General features: G+C 41.4%; 1 protein-coding gene across 50 annotated transcripts in view; it reads left to right on the top strand.

The window, feature by feature from the left end:
• epb41l3a (erythrocyte membrane protein band 4.1-like 3a) overlaps positions 1-13,825 on the top strand; it is an 81,875-nt gene that overhangs the window by 11,204 nt on the left and 56,846 nt on the right. For 20 of the 50 annotated variants that reach the window (XM_090199527.1, XM_090199476.1, XM_090199492.1 and 17 more), the window contains exon 1: positions 12,786-12,919. The exons of 19 other annotated variants lie outside the window; for them this stretch is intronic. The gene's annotated coding sequence lies outside the window, so the exon portion shown is untranslated. Of the gene's footprint in view, positions 1-12,775; positions 12,920-13,825 lie in introns of those variants that run through there. 11 more of the 50 variants (XM_090199479.1, XM_090199493.1, XM_090199507.1 and 8 more) reach the window with 1 other exon arrangement.

Raw genomic sequence — 13,825 nt, forward strand, 5'->3', positions numbered from 1 at the left:
AGCCAGCTCTGGTGTGCACTTGTCTATATGTGTTTGTATGACTAAGCTTGTGTGTGTACCCGTCGTAGACTGTGACGCTAAGCTACTTCTCTCCTCGCCATGGGCATTGTCTGCTCTGTGACTGACTCATCAGCAATATCTCCATATATACCCACCCACCCACGCACGCACGCACGCACGCACACACACACACACACACACACACACTACCACCCCGCTATTTCCCGTTTAGATTACCGATTACCATACACCACATTAGCCAGTAGCTATCAGTTAGGGCATCTCTCTCTTTGTTGTATGGCTTTGCATGAATACACGTGTCTGCTTTGTGGCGGGCGGCTAGCCTGAGGCGTCTGGACTCCCCCCTGGTCGTGAATAATTGAGGATCTATTTAACTAGTGTGGGGCGGACTCAGGTGCGAGGACAGATAAAGCATCCCACCCACCTACTGCTCCGGTCTATATCTGTTTCCTAGGGTGCATCTCAATAGTGTAAAGTGACGTCCTCCATCATCCCCTTGTCTCCTTTCCTCCATATACAGTGACATTCAAGAACTAGACAGGTGAAAGTAAATCGGTGTGCATCCTCCATATTGATTTGATATAGCCTGTGTTTTCAGTAAAGATGAAGGAGAGGAGACAAGGAGAAGAAGCCTCACTGCAGTGGTGCTTTACCAGCCTAACCATGACTTATAACATGGTAATAACATGGTAATGACATGTAAATAGCCATGTACAGTGTAGATATATTTTTTTTAACCTTTTATTTAACTAGGTACATTAACTACGTGTGGCCCATGCGGGAATCAAACCCACAGCCCTGACGTTGCTATCACCACGCTCTAACCCACGGAGTCATTGAAATCATAACTATTAAAAAATATAAAGAACAGAGGAGAAAGTGTAACATATCTGTGAGCTTTGCATTTCTAATGGTAGGTCAAGTCCTATAGGCTTCAGGGACTGCAGTGTAGCGGAACATGCATGTCACTTAATGGTGGTGTGATGGTTGTATGGAGCCCAGTCTTGTGAAGGCAGGAGAAAGGGTATCTGAGGAGAATTCTAACATACTAGTTCAGCTGCTGGGCCCATACAAAGGATGGGTGGGGAAAGCAGCCAGTCATTGGGACTGCCCTCTGTCTCTCCGTCTGTCTGCCATGTTGTTTTATAGCTCTGTTGCTTTCCCTTCTCACCGTCTAGCGAAGAAATCTGTCCCTCAGATGTTATACTTTCTCCCCTGTTCTATATATTTTTTAATAGTTATGATTTCAATGACTCCGTGGGTTAGAGCGTGGTGATAGCAACGCCAGGGCTGTGGGTTTGATTCCCGCATGGGCCACACGTAGTTAATGTATCACTGTTTTTGTCAACAGTTTGTAGTCAACAACATTGATCCTAACCCTCCTGGTTTCTCAGATATATCTTGGTGTCACTGATGTACTAATGTGTTTTTCATTTCATTCTTGTGTCCATCCTTGACAACGGGGCACAGTAATGTGCAACAGTAATGTAGGTGACTGTGTTAATTTGAAATCGAACTCTAAGCCGTTGTCTGCGAGGGATTGGGGGTTTACTACAGATTAGCTGTAATCCATTGGCTAAATCACAGTTTTGGACAATGTGTGGCAGATTGGTCATAGGCTGGACTGATCCTGCAGGGTGTGAATGAACAGCATAATCATTAAGAGCAGCCTGGAGGTGTTGAATGTTGATTGAATGTTGTTAAATGTTGATGACAGTGAGATAGTGCATCTAAACTTGGACCATGCTAACACATCAGATGGTCTGTGTACAGAGGGCTTATTTTTGAATAGGCTAAGTGATGATATAGGCTTGTAGCTAATAGGTTGACCCTGGAGAGTGGCCCAACAAGCCATGGGCACCCCTACAGCACCATCACTTAAAAAATAATACATGAGAGGCCATGTGTTATGACATTTTTATCATGGTTGTGACGTGGCCATAGCCACGAGGCGAAGCTGAGTATACCACCACAGCCATGATAAAAATGTCATAGCACGTGGACTCTAATATATTATTTGTTTTATACAATGAGTTACCAGCATTAAAAAAGAAACATTCCCTAACCATAACATTTTCAACAAAACGTGATGCTACATTCACTAACACTGATTGTCAAGTGCAATTTTAGGTGTTCTCTGGTCGTTAGTTCTATTTGTATTGCCTGCCATGTAAATCAAAACTACTCAAGTGCTGGTTGATAGTTCCAGAACTTTGCAGGTTGCTAGGGCAAACAAAAATGGTTGCTATGGAGGCTCTTCCCCCTTTTTAGCTTGCCAACTACACAGCTAACACAATCACTTCAGACTGAAAGGCAGCAAACTAGCTGCATTTCGTTTAGTTTTACCTGTTTTTCCATCTATTTTTTTGTTGTTGGTATATATCCATGAAAATTATGCTGATTCATTTTGACTGGAGAAACGCTGCCTGTCTGTCTCATCCCGACTCCCGACACATTCATTATGGGACACAGTGGATATCGAATTTCAATATTGCAACAAAAACATCAGACATCATTTGTAATTGCTTTTCATAGTTGATATCAAGTTCATAAATTGCATGGCTGGGCAGTGGATCTGTAAAAATAGTAGTGCGTTGCTAGGTAACAACATAAACAATGGCAATTTTTATGAATGTACTGGCCATATGTATGTTGTCTATTATATCAGGGGCAGGATCTAACAATGGGAATTCCAAACCACCCATTGTATAAATTGATTTAGATCTCTCCTACAACCTCTTCACATTAGCACATGGCTATTAGCACATGGCAGCAGATGGATATACCAGTCCGATTAGCAACACATCAATAACGCAACATGTAATGCTTACGAAACTAAACGAACATAGTGTTGTGCGGACATATTCTCAGGAAACAGTCCTTCAATTTGCCCCACACAGCCGTTATCATGTCTTCTCCGGTGCGCTGGTTAAGTTGCCTGTCAGAACAGCCAGTGATAATATGATTCAGGGCTCCCTTCATCTTCTCTCTTCCGTTATTTCACTCACTCATTTCACACACACACACACACACACACACACACACACACACACACACACACACACACACACACACACACAAACACATCTGAAGTGTGATTGGCGATGTGATGGGTTTCTAAATATTTTACTGATTGGTGGGATACTGTCTGTCTAGAATGATTGTGATCTTCAGTGGAACATTGAAATATTTTGGAGACTAAATATTTGACTTTGTCTCATTGGATAATAGGAGGAATAAACACTGTTTTTACAGAATTGAAGAGATTTGATGTAGTTTTGTATCCTTACGCTGTGTAATTAAGCATAGTTTTCCAATTCCATATGAAAGCTTAATTGCCCCAATAACTTTCTGTCAACATCACAGTGTAGCCTAATTTTACTCGTTCCCCTCCTTTTACCCTTTTGTAAACACTGTTAGGAGAGATTCACAAGGAGCTCGCCATTGTTGAAATATGAATTCATTATGAGACGCACTGTTACATTGTCTTTGATTGCAAAATAATTAGGTCTTTGTGGAGTTCTCACTTATTCAATGGATATTTCTCTTGCTGTTGTGGGCCGACTGTGTTCGGCTGAGCATCGTTTCCATTTTGGATCTTGTGAAGACTTACTTTGGATTTGAAACAGAATTGTTGATTAGATGTTATTGGTGTAGAATGTGGTGCAGATCTCTGTTTTTACTGAAGATTGCCTCATATGTTTGGTTAAACATTGCTGTGTAGGCCTACAGTACCAAACCCATGTTACATATATCCCTTTCACACTAAGACGTTTTGACGGCAACTTTGACATACCGGCAACTGTTTTTCGCCTTTTCCTTATATCTGAAAGGTATTGCCGGTATTATTTCCGCCTAGCAATCTAGTAATCATTTAGGTCAACTTCTGCCTACGGCTTAGTATGAAACGTAGCCGTAATGCTGAGGTGGCATTGGCAGGCACAGGCATTTTGTTTCACTGAATCTCTGCCTTATAGGCTATTTGGTTAATTGGTTTCTGGCTGGGCAAATAAGTGGTGGTATAGCTCATCTATTCATTTGCTCATCTATCACTGATCAGAAACATTTAGCATGCAATAATGTAGCCTAAATCAAGTGTAGGCCTATTATTTTGCTGGATCGCGTATAGACAACTCCAAAAGCCCACAAAGGTTGTGAAATATGGACACGAGACTCACATACTTTTGAAAATATAATTGCTATTATTTTCTATTGGTATCATGATGAAGATACTATATGACTGCGGTTTCACACTTTTCCGTGACACAAGTTGTGTGGGAAAAATATGATTTGTATTTTATTCTGTTATATTCCATTATATTCTTACTACAAAATATATGTGTGTTTGACTGTGAATGGGGTAGGTGTGTCTTGTCTGTTTAATGAACAAAATAATTAACTATTAATTTAATTTGGTCATAACATAATTAAACAAAAAATGTGCCATTTCTTTTTGATGTTGTATATTCTCAATAGATTTATTAAAATAGACGCCCACCCACATCTTCACACCACTACTACCACTCATCCCCAGCATGCCGGCATGCGCACCGTAGGTATAAAAGGCATATGCAGTCAAGAATGTGGTAAAAATGGGCCTGTTTGTAAGGGGATAATATAAACATTACCCCATTTATTTTTACAGTCAAAATCTGTAAATCCAATGTGAAAGCAGCAAGAGTAACAACTAGGTTTCATAGGCTAGTCTCTCCAAAATGAAGGGAAAATTGTACAGCATCACCCTCATTCATGACAACTCTACTATATTTGTTCTGAAAGACTTGCAGTTGAAAAATGTTGTCATGGAAGCTTTTAATCTGAATAAAGAAATCTTGAAATATGCCTTGATTGCTGCTGTGCTGAATAGCCCCACAGGAGAAACAGTCACATTTTCCTTCCAGTTGTGGAGAGAAAGCTACCTCCATGGATTAAGCACTTATGGCAGAAAAAAGGCTTATCCAGAGTAACACTAACACAACAAAGGGTTTTGCATGGTCGGCCTGAGCTCAGACTAAACACGTTTCAGAAGACAGTTTGTTGTCTGGCTTTGAAAACAATAAAAAAAGCAAATGCAATGTTCTTATCTCTGCCATGGCTGCACCTCCTCCTTGCCTTTTAATTTTTACCTTTACCATCTTTGTTTTGACAGTTGGTTCTTGAAGCATACTTAAAGTCATTAAAATTCAGTTCCTGATTAAACAGTGATTGACTTGCCCCTCACGTCAGAAGCAGTCAAGTGTTTAATGAATCTTCATCGGCTTGTCTATTTTTCATCCGATAATTAGGAGTCTGTGGTAATGAGTCATACCTCGGAGTTGACTGGCGTCTCATTGGTGGCCAGGGTCGTGTACGTTAGACTCTAAACGTAACAAAACAGACTGAAACATGGAGGACCTACCTGGACTTGTACAATAACAAACTCTCATTTTAGTTTTCCTTGGCAAAACGTTTTAAAACATTTTCCGTTGGTGTGCCAAATGGACACGGCCAGGGTTTTCGTTGTGTATCTGTGAAGCTCCAGCTCCTCCTCCTTGCCCAGGTTCTCACCCGGCGATGACACTTAACAAACAACAATATCCTTGAGAGTCTGCAGGCGTGGAGCCGAAGCCTCTGGGACTAAGGCTTCCCATCAGCATGCAGAGAGCATTACTGCTTTAATATGAAGGGGCCATATGGAGCGCAGAGGTACTGTATAGTGGTGCAATAACTTTTTGCTTGTAAGGGACATTTTGTTTTATAGAGCCACGTGTTACTGATTGGGTTGAGGAATTCTGTTCATCAGAATGTAAGGTATTCACTTTTTGTTGTTGTAATCCATTCACAATGTAGTTGCTTCCCAAGTGTTTTTATAGTTGAATTCTTTGACCTGATGATGATAGCATGCATTAAATAAACATTTTATTTAAAAGAGTACGGCAACAGGGTGTTACAGGGTGCAATTCCACAAGCCGCCATATACTCTCTGCTGTGGAATAGTTCCATGTGAATAATATTATGAGTATCATTACACATAGCAAGACATGAACCTAAGACAGCTATAATTCGCTCTTGAGTGCTACTTAATGTCGTTAGTCCCACTTGCAGGATGCTGGCTCACTGTTCGAAAACAGGTTGCCAGTTGGAGTGAGATTGCCCTACACAGAAATGCATCAAACAGTAAATGAGACTTGGATTCGGCGCCGCTCAGGCAACACTTCCAATTTGCTGAAGGCTCTGAGTCAGAGTGCTCAGTGTCTGGAAACCTTCCAAACCATTTCCTTTTCATCCCCCTACTAATCTGTTATGTGGATTATTAGTTCCCCCAAGGGGGGTTGGGAGGGGGGCTATGACGAAACAGCCAACCATCTACCCACTCTATTCTTTGAAGTTTCAAGTTTTATTTGTCACATGCACAACTACAGTGAAATGCTTAACTTACATACCCTACCCAACAATGCAGTATTCAATATCAAATAGGATAATTAATAAAAACATATATAAAAACATGAGAAATAAAAATTGAGAGGAAGCTATACTGAACATAAATGGAAACGCAACATGCAACAATTTCAAGACCTACACTTACAAGTAAAATACATTTATTAGGCCCTAATCTATGGATTTAACATGACTTGGAATACAGATATGCATCTGTTGGTTACAGATACCTTAAAAAAGGTAGGGTGTGGATCAGAAAACCAGTCAGTATAAGGTGTGACCACCATTTGCTTCATGCAGCGCGACACAACTCCTTCACATAGAGTTGATCAGACTGTTGATTGTGAACTGTGGAATGTTGTCCCACTCCTCTTCAATGGCTGTGCAAAGTTGCTGGATATTGGCAGGAACTGGAACAAGCTGTAGTGTATGTCGATCCAGAGCATCCCAAACATGCTCAATGGGTGACATGTCTGGTGAGTATGCAGGCCTTGAAAGAACTGAGACATTTTCAGCTTCCAGGAATTGTGTACAGATCTTTGCGACATGGGGCCATGCATTATAATGCTGAAACATGAGGTGATGGCGGCAGATGAATGGCACGACAATGGGCCTCAGGATCTTGTCACGGTATCGCTGTGCATTCAAATTGCCATCAATGAAATGCAATTATGTTCATTGTCCGTAGCTTATGCCTGCCCATACCATAACCCCACCTCCACCATGGGGCACTCTGTTCACAACGTTGACATTACCTTATGGTAGAGAAATGAACATTCAATTATCTGGCAACAGCTCTGGTGGACATTCCTGCAGTCAGCATTCCAATTGCACGATCCCTAAAAATTTGAGACATCTGTGGCATTGTGTTGTGTGACAAAACTGCAAAAGAATTCTGCAGCTTTGAAGGTCAATCAATCAATCAATCAAATGTATTTATAAAGCCCTTTTTACATCAGCAGATGACACACAATGCTATACAGAAACCCAGCCTAAAACCCAAAACAGCAAGCAATGCAGGTCCCCAAGAACACAGTGGCCTCCATCATTCTTAAATGGAAGAAGTTTGGAACAACCAAGACTCTTCCTAGAGCTGGCCACCCAGCCAAACTGAGCAATCGGGGGAGAAGGGCCTTTGTCAGGGAGGTGACAAAGAACCCGATGGTCACTCTGACAGAGCTCTGTGGAGATGGGAGAACCTTTCAGAAGGACAACCATCTCTGCAGCACTCCACCAATCAGGCCTTTATGGTAGAATGGCCAGACTGAAGCCACTCCTCAGTAAAAGGCACATGACAGCCAGCTTGGAGTTTGCCAAAAGGCCCTTTAAAGACTCTCAGACCATGAGAAACAAGATTCTCTGGTCTGATGAAACCAAGATTGAACTCTTTGGCCTGAATGCCAAGTGTCATGTTTGGAAGAAACCTCATGCTTTGGGGATGTTTTTCAGTGGTAGGGACTGGGAGACTAGTCAGGATCAAGGGAAAGATGAACAGAGCAAAGTACAGAGAGATCCTTGATGAAAACCTGCTCCAGAGTGCTCAGGACCTCAGACTGCCTCAAAGGTTCACCTTCCAACAGGACAACAACCCTAAGCACACAGCCAAGACAACACAGACGTGGCTTCGTGACAAGTCTCTGAATGCCCTTGAGTGGCCCAGCCAGAGCTCGGACTTGAAGCCGATCGAACATCTCTGGGGAGATCTGAAAATAGCTGTGCAGTGACGATCCCCATCCATCCTGACATAGCTTGAGAGGATCTGCAGAGAAGAATGGGAGAAACACCCCAAATACAGATATGCCAAGCTTTTAGCGTCATACCGAAGAAGACTCGATGGTGTAATCTCTGTCAAAGGTAGGTGCTTCAACAAAGTACTGAGTAAAGGGTCTGAATACTTATGTAAATGTGATTATTTCCTTTAAAAAAAATTATATACAAACCAGTTACAGTGGGGCAAAAAGGTATTTAGTCAGCCACCAATTGTGCAAGTTCTCCCACTTAAAAAGATGAGAGAGGCCTGTAATTTTCATCATAGGTACACTTCAACTATGACAGACAAAATGAGAAGAAAAAAATCCAGAAAAACACATTGTAGGATTTTTAATGAATTTATTTGCAAATTATGGTGGAAAATAAGTATTTGCAAGATTTCTGGCTCTCACAGACCTGTAACTCCTTCTTTAAGAGGCTCCTCTGTCCTCCACTCGTTACCTGTATTAATGGCACCTGTTTGAACTTATCAGTATAAAAGACACCTGTCCACAACCTCAAACAGTCACACTCCAAACTCCACTATGGCCAAGACCAAAGAGCTGTCAAAGGACATCAGAAACAAAATTGTAGACCTGCACCAGGCTGGGAAGACTGAATCTGCAATAGGTACGCAGCTTGGTTTGAAGAAATCAACTGTGGGAGCAATTATTAGGAAATGGAAGACATACAAGACCACTGATAATCTCCCTCGATCTGTGGCTCCACGCAAGATCTCACCCCGTGGGGTCAAAATGATCACAAGAACAGTGAGCAAAAATACCAGAACCACACGGGAGGACATAGGGAATGACCTGCAGAGAGCTGGGACCAAAGTAACAAAGCCTACCTTCAGTAACACACTACGCCGCCAGGGACTCAAATCCTGCAGTGCCAGACGTGTCCCCCTGCTTAAGCCAGTACATGTCCAGGCCCGTCTGAAGTTTGCTAGAGAGCATTTGGATGATCCAGAAGAAGATTAGGAGAATGTCATATGGTCAGATGAAACCAAAATATAACTTTTTGGTAAAAACTCAACTCGTCGTTTTTGGAGGACAAAGAATGCTGAGTTGCATCCAAAGAACACCATACCTACTGTGAAGCATTGGGGTGGAAACATCATGCTTTGTGGCTGTTTTTCTGCAAAGGGCCAGGACGACTGATCCGTGTAAAGGAAAGAATGAATGGGGCCATGTATCGTGAGATTTTGAGTGAAAACCTCCTTCCATCAGCAAGGGCATTGAAGATGAAACGTGGCTGGGTCGTTCAGCATGACAATGATCCCAAACACACCGCCCGGGCAACGAAGGAGTGGCTTCGTAAGAAGCATTTCAAGATCCTGGAGTGGCCTAGCCAGTCTCCAGATCTCAACCCCATATAACATCTTTGGAGGGAGTTGAAAGTCCGTGTTGCCCAGCAACAGCCCCAAAACATCACTGCTCTAGAGTAGATATGCATGGAGGAATGGGCCAAAATACCAGCAACAGTGTGTGAAAACCTTGTGAAGACTTACAGAAAACATTTGACCTCTGTCATTGCCAACAAAGGGTATATAACAAAGTATTGAGATAAACTTTGGTTATTGACCAAATACTTATTTTCCACCATAATTTGCAAATAAATTCATAAAAAATCCTACAATGTGATTTTCTGGATTTTTTCTTCTCATTTTGTCTGTCATAGTTGAAGTGTACCTGTGATGAAAATTACAGGCCTCTCTCATCCTTTTAAGTGGGAGAACTTGCACAATTGGTGGCTGACTAAATACTTTTTTGCCCCACTGTATGTTGTGTTGTGTGTAGATTGATGAGGGGGAAAAACTATTTAATCCATTTGAGAATAAGGTTGAAACATAACAAAATGTGGAAAAAGTCAAGGGGTCTGAATACTTTCCAAATGCACTGTATGTACATGTAGGCAGGTATGGAACTTGGGGAGATGAGATGACAGTCAGAAGTCAGACCATGGCAAAGATTATAATTCAAACACAGATACATCAGACTGGATGACCTTAATAGGTTGTCGTTTACCAATGCATGCCTTGTGCTTTTGGGAAGGTGTCCCGGGTAGTCAATGATATAACATCTTCACTTGAAAAACGACAAGTCAGATACATCAAAGGAAACAATATAGGATCTTTATTTACTATTCTTTGTGTTTTATTTTAGGGTTGGCTTTTCAGCTATTTGATAATATGCCCGTCATACAAATTATTTAATAAAATAGCATATTTTATTTAGCATATTCAAAAACATGGATGCTCTTCATAGGAGGTTTCATTGTCGTTTGATCTGGTAATATGACCTGAAATGTTTGTACATGTTTGCTGGCTTCATAATTCTACTTGCAATCTAAGTGTAATGAATACTCAGTGAGAAAAAGGTGTAGATTCACTCACAGACCGCGGCAGGTGTTTATTTCACAGGCAGGCAATGGTCATACACAGGTAGGCAAACAGGCAGGTGAATCAAAACTAGGACTGAAGGCTATAACTGGTTCTCACAAACGAACTAGGAAAAGGCTTATTAGAGTTAAAACAAACAATACCTCACAAAGGCACAAACAGAATGAACTGAACTAAATAAGGAGCTGATGAGACCAAGTGAGTAACTAACACAGGTGAAATCAAAGAATAAAAATGAAAGACAGGGCTACGTTCAAGAACACAAAGAAACAGGGCTACGTTCAAGAACACAACAAAACAGAACACAAGGTTGACTAAGAAAATAAATACAGAACCTTACACTAAGTCATCTATACTAAAGTTACTGTTATGAATCTTCATTTTGAGGAGTCTAAACTGATTTATAATTTGATAGGTTACTTCTGATGGTCATTGGTAGCATCAGACCATATCCGCTAATGCACTCAGGTCTACAGAGCATCATAAATGCATTTTCTGTGGCGTTTTAATATAAATGGATATCGCAAATATAATCAAGCCAATCTGGCTGAATGGAAATAGACCCAGATGGCCCCCTGAAGGTCCTCACCAGACTGAAGGTCAGGATTCAGGTTGTTAATAGCAGAGGTGCATAAAGATGGCGGCCTCCATACTGTTACCACAAATGCCTCGTTTGCTAAGTTCGCCGTATTGTACATTGCTCTCTGTTACCCTTTTTTTGTTTCGGCATTAGCACAGTATAAATGATCCCAATTCTAGCTCCAAGACGCCTGCAAACTGAAAAAGTAGGTTATGCTGATTTATTAGCGCATTGAACCATGTCCTGTGCCGTAGTTTAAAATATCTGCGAATAGTGCTCCAACAATGACGTCATATCTGAATTCCGACACTTTATTATTATTATTTTGTATTTAACCTTTATTTAACTAGGCAAGTCAGTTAAGAACAAATTATTATTTACAATGACGGCCTACCCCGGCCAAACTCTAACCAGGACGATGCTGGGCCAATTGTGTGCCGCCCTATGGGACTCCCAATCACAGCCTGTTGTGATACAGCCTGGACTCAAACCAGGGTCTGTAGTGACACCTCTAGCAGTGAGATGCAGTGCCTTAGACCGCTGCACCACTCGGGAGCCTTTGCCATTGCACATTGACAGTAAACAGACATTGTGTTATCTGTTTTGTGTGTTGTGTATACTGTAGTTTCATGTAGTAGTTTTGAGTTGTGTTCTCATAGACTATTTAATCTGTGTTGTTGTTCTATGCATGTTGGATAGCAGGTTAGCGTTTTTCATCATGAACCTTGTTCTGGAGGCACCTCTGCAGCATGGTCACTAGCTGGCAAAGCCACAAAGTCATCAAATGTTTAACCTAACCTTAACCACACTGCTAACCCTAATGCCTAACCCTATTCTTAAATTAAGATTTGTTTTCATGAATGTTTACAATATAGCCAATTTTAAGTTTGCAGCTGGCCAATCTAGTGGATATCACTCAGTTCTGCCTCCAGGGCAAGATTCATGTCAATAAACATCAACTTGCACATTAGATAGAGGATGGCTTGTAAAACATCAGTTCATTTTTTAAAACTTAATTTTCAACAACAAACATAATTTTCATCCATCCTCCCCCCCAACTTTTCCCACCAGCTGCCACTGTACCAAGTGCATACTGAGAGCCAAAGAAAACAACTTTACAGCTAGCAATTTGTTTACCATGGTTTCTGGCAGATTCTGGTTTTATTCCAAAACTTCAAGGATGTGTGTACCTGTATGTGTTGTATGGAAGAGCTCCAACTTGAACTGTTGCCAGGGGAGTCCCTAATGCCCAACTGTGGTGTGGGCACTAATACCACTATAGGATCACCAAATTGCTCATAACAAAAATATTATGATCCTACACTCTGCTGTATGGAAAGCTTATGTCAATATGAAAATAAGTGTAAGCAAAAATATAGAAATAATAACACTACAGAAGTTTGAATAAGTAGGTTATGTATGCGTGAGTGCGTGATAGCTCCTTGTGATTAGGACCTAAACTGCAGGGACTTTGTAGAGGTATACTTTTGTAGAGGTATAATTACACCGCATAATTAAACACCAGGTATTATCCATCTCTGGGTCGTGATATGTCCAGATTTTTTTTCATAAAGTGGGCATTATTGGTTATCCCAGAATTCCCTGTGCCCGGTGTAGCCTACGGTGGCAACCTAGCTTGGCTACTGCAGGCGGTGGCAGGATGACATAGGGGGACTACCGGAGTCAGCAGTCAAAGCTTGGAGAAACTGCACCTCAGACAACGGATTTTGGAGGACACATGATACCCGGTAATGCAATAGTAACTCCAGATGTCATAAAGGGGACTCGTGTATTGAATTCAGTAGTCGCACATTAATTGTGGAAAGAGAGAAAATAGTTTCATTATCGATGTTTTCATCTGAAAATGTGACGTGCGGCCGTTGCATCATTTACAGGAGATGACGAGGCGATTCCCTTGTACAAAAAATACTGCTCATGGATAACTTAGTTATAGTAACATTCAAGACGAATGGAGATATGTTAATCTTTATTGAATCTTTGTATCCCTCATTGTAATTTGAGAAATCATGCTTTCTGCATAAGCTACTTTGTATCATATGAGTATAATTTTCCTCTGGATACAGTATCATGGCCATGTGATCAAAACGCCCGATGCCTATTTGCGACTGGTTAAAAAGTGTCTAATAATTGGATTACGCACGGATTCTTGCGCATCAAAGGAAAAGTAAAAGTTGTACGTTGTATTGTTTTGTGGGAGTTGTGCTCTGTTTTCTACAATTTACTATGGCGGTATGCGTAACGTCTAGCGGTTTTGATAAGTTATTGGTAGACTATCACCGGTGTATGACAGTTATGACTTGCAATCCCGAAGTTCCTGTCTCGGTTTTCGGTATTTCTGCAATGCGGTGGGTGTGGCCTGACTGTTCGGTAGATGGAGAGGAGGAGAGGAGAGCGTCTTGTGGCTGCTCGGCCAGCTGGTTTACTCGCCCAACGGGGCGTTTTTCAGTCCACATCATGGTTAGCAAAGTGAGGGCACATGCTACAGACACAGGTGGTGCTGCATTGTGCAAGCTCATGGGTCAGAAAATGTAGCTATAGTGGTCCATTGTTTACTATTTTATGGATGTGTTTTTATTTTGGTCTCATCTGTCACCACGGGACATCAGAAATGGGTTATAATAGGCCAACAATTT

The sequence above is a fragment of the Oncorhynchus mykiss genome, chromosome 15 (genome assembly GCF_057628025.1).
Source record: "Oncorhynchus mykiss isolate SJ-2025 chromosome 15, ASM5762802v1, whole genome shotgun sequence".
Lineage (NCBI taxonomy): Eukaryota > Metazoa > Chordata > Actinopteri > Salmoniformes > Salmonidae > Oncorhynchus > Oncorhynchus mykiss.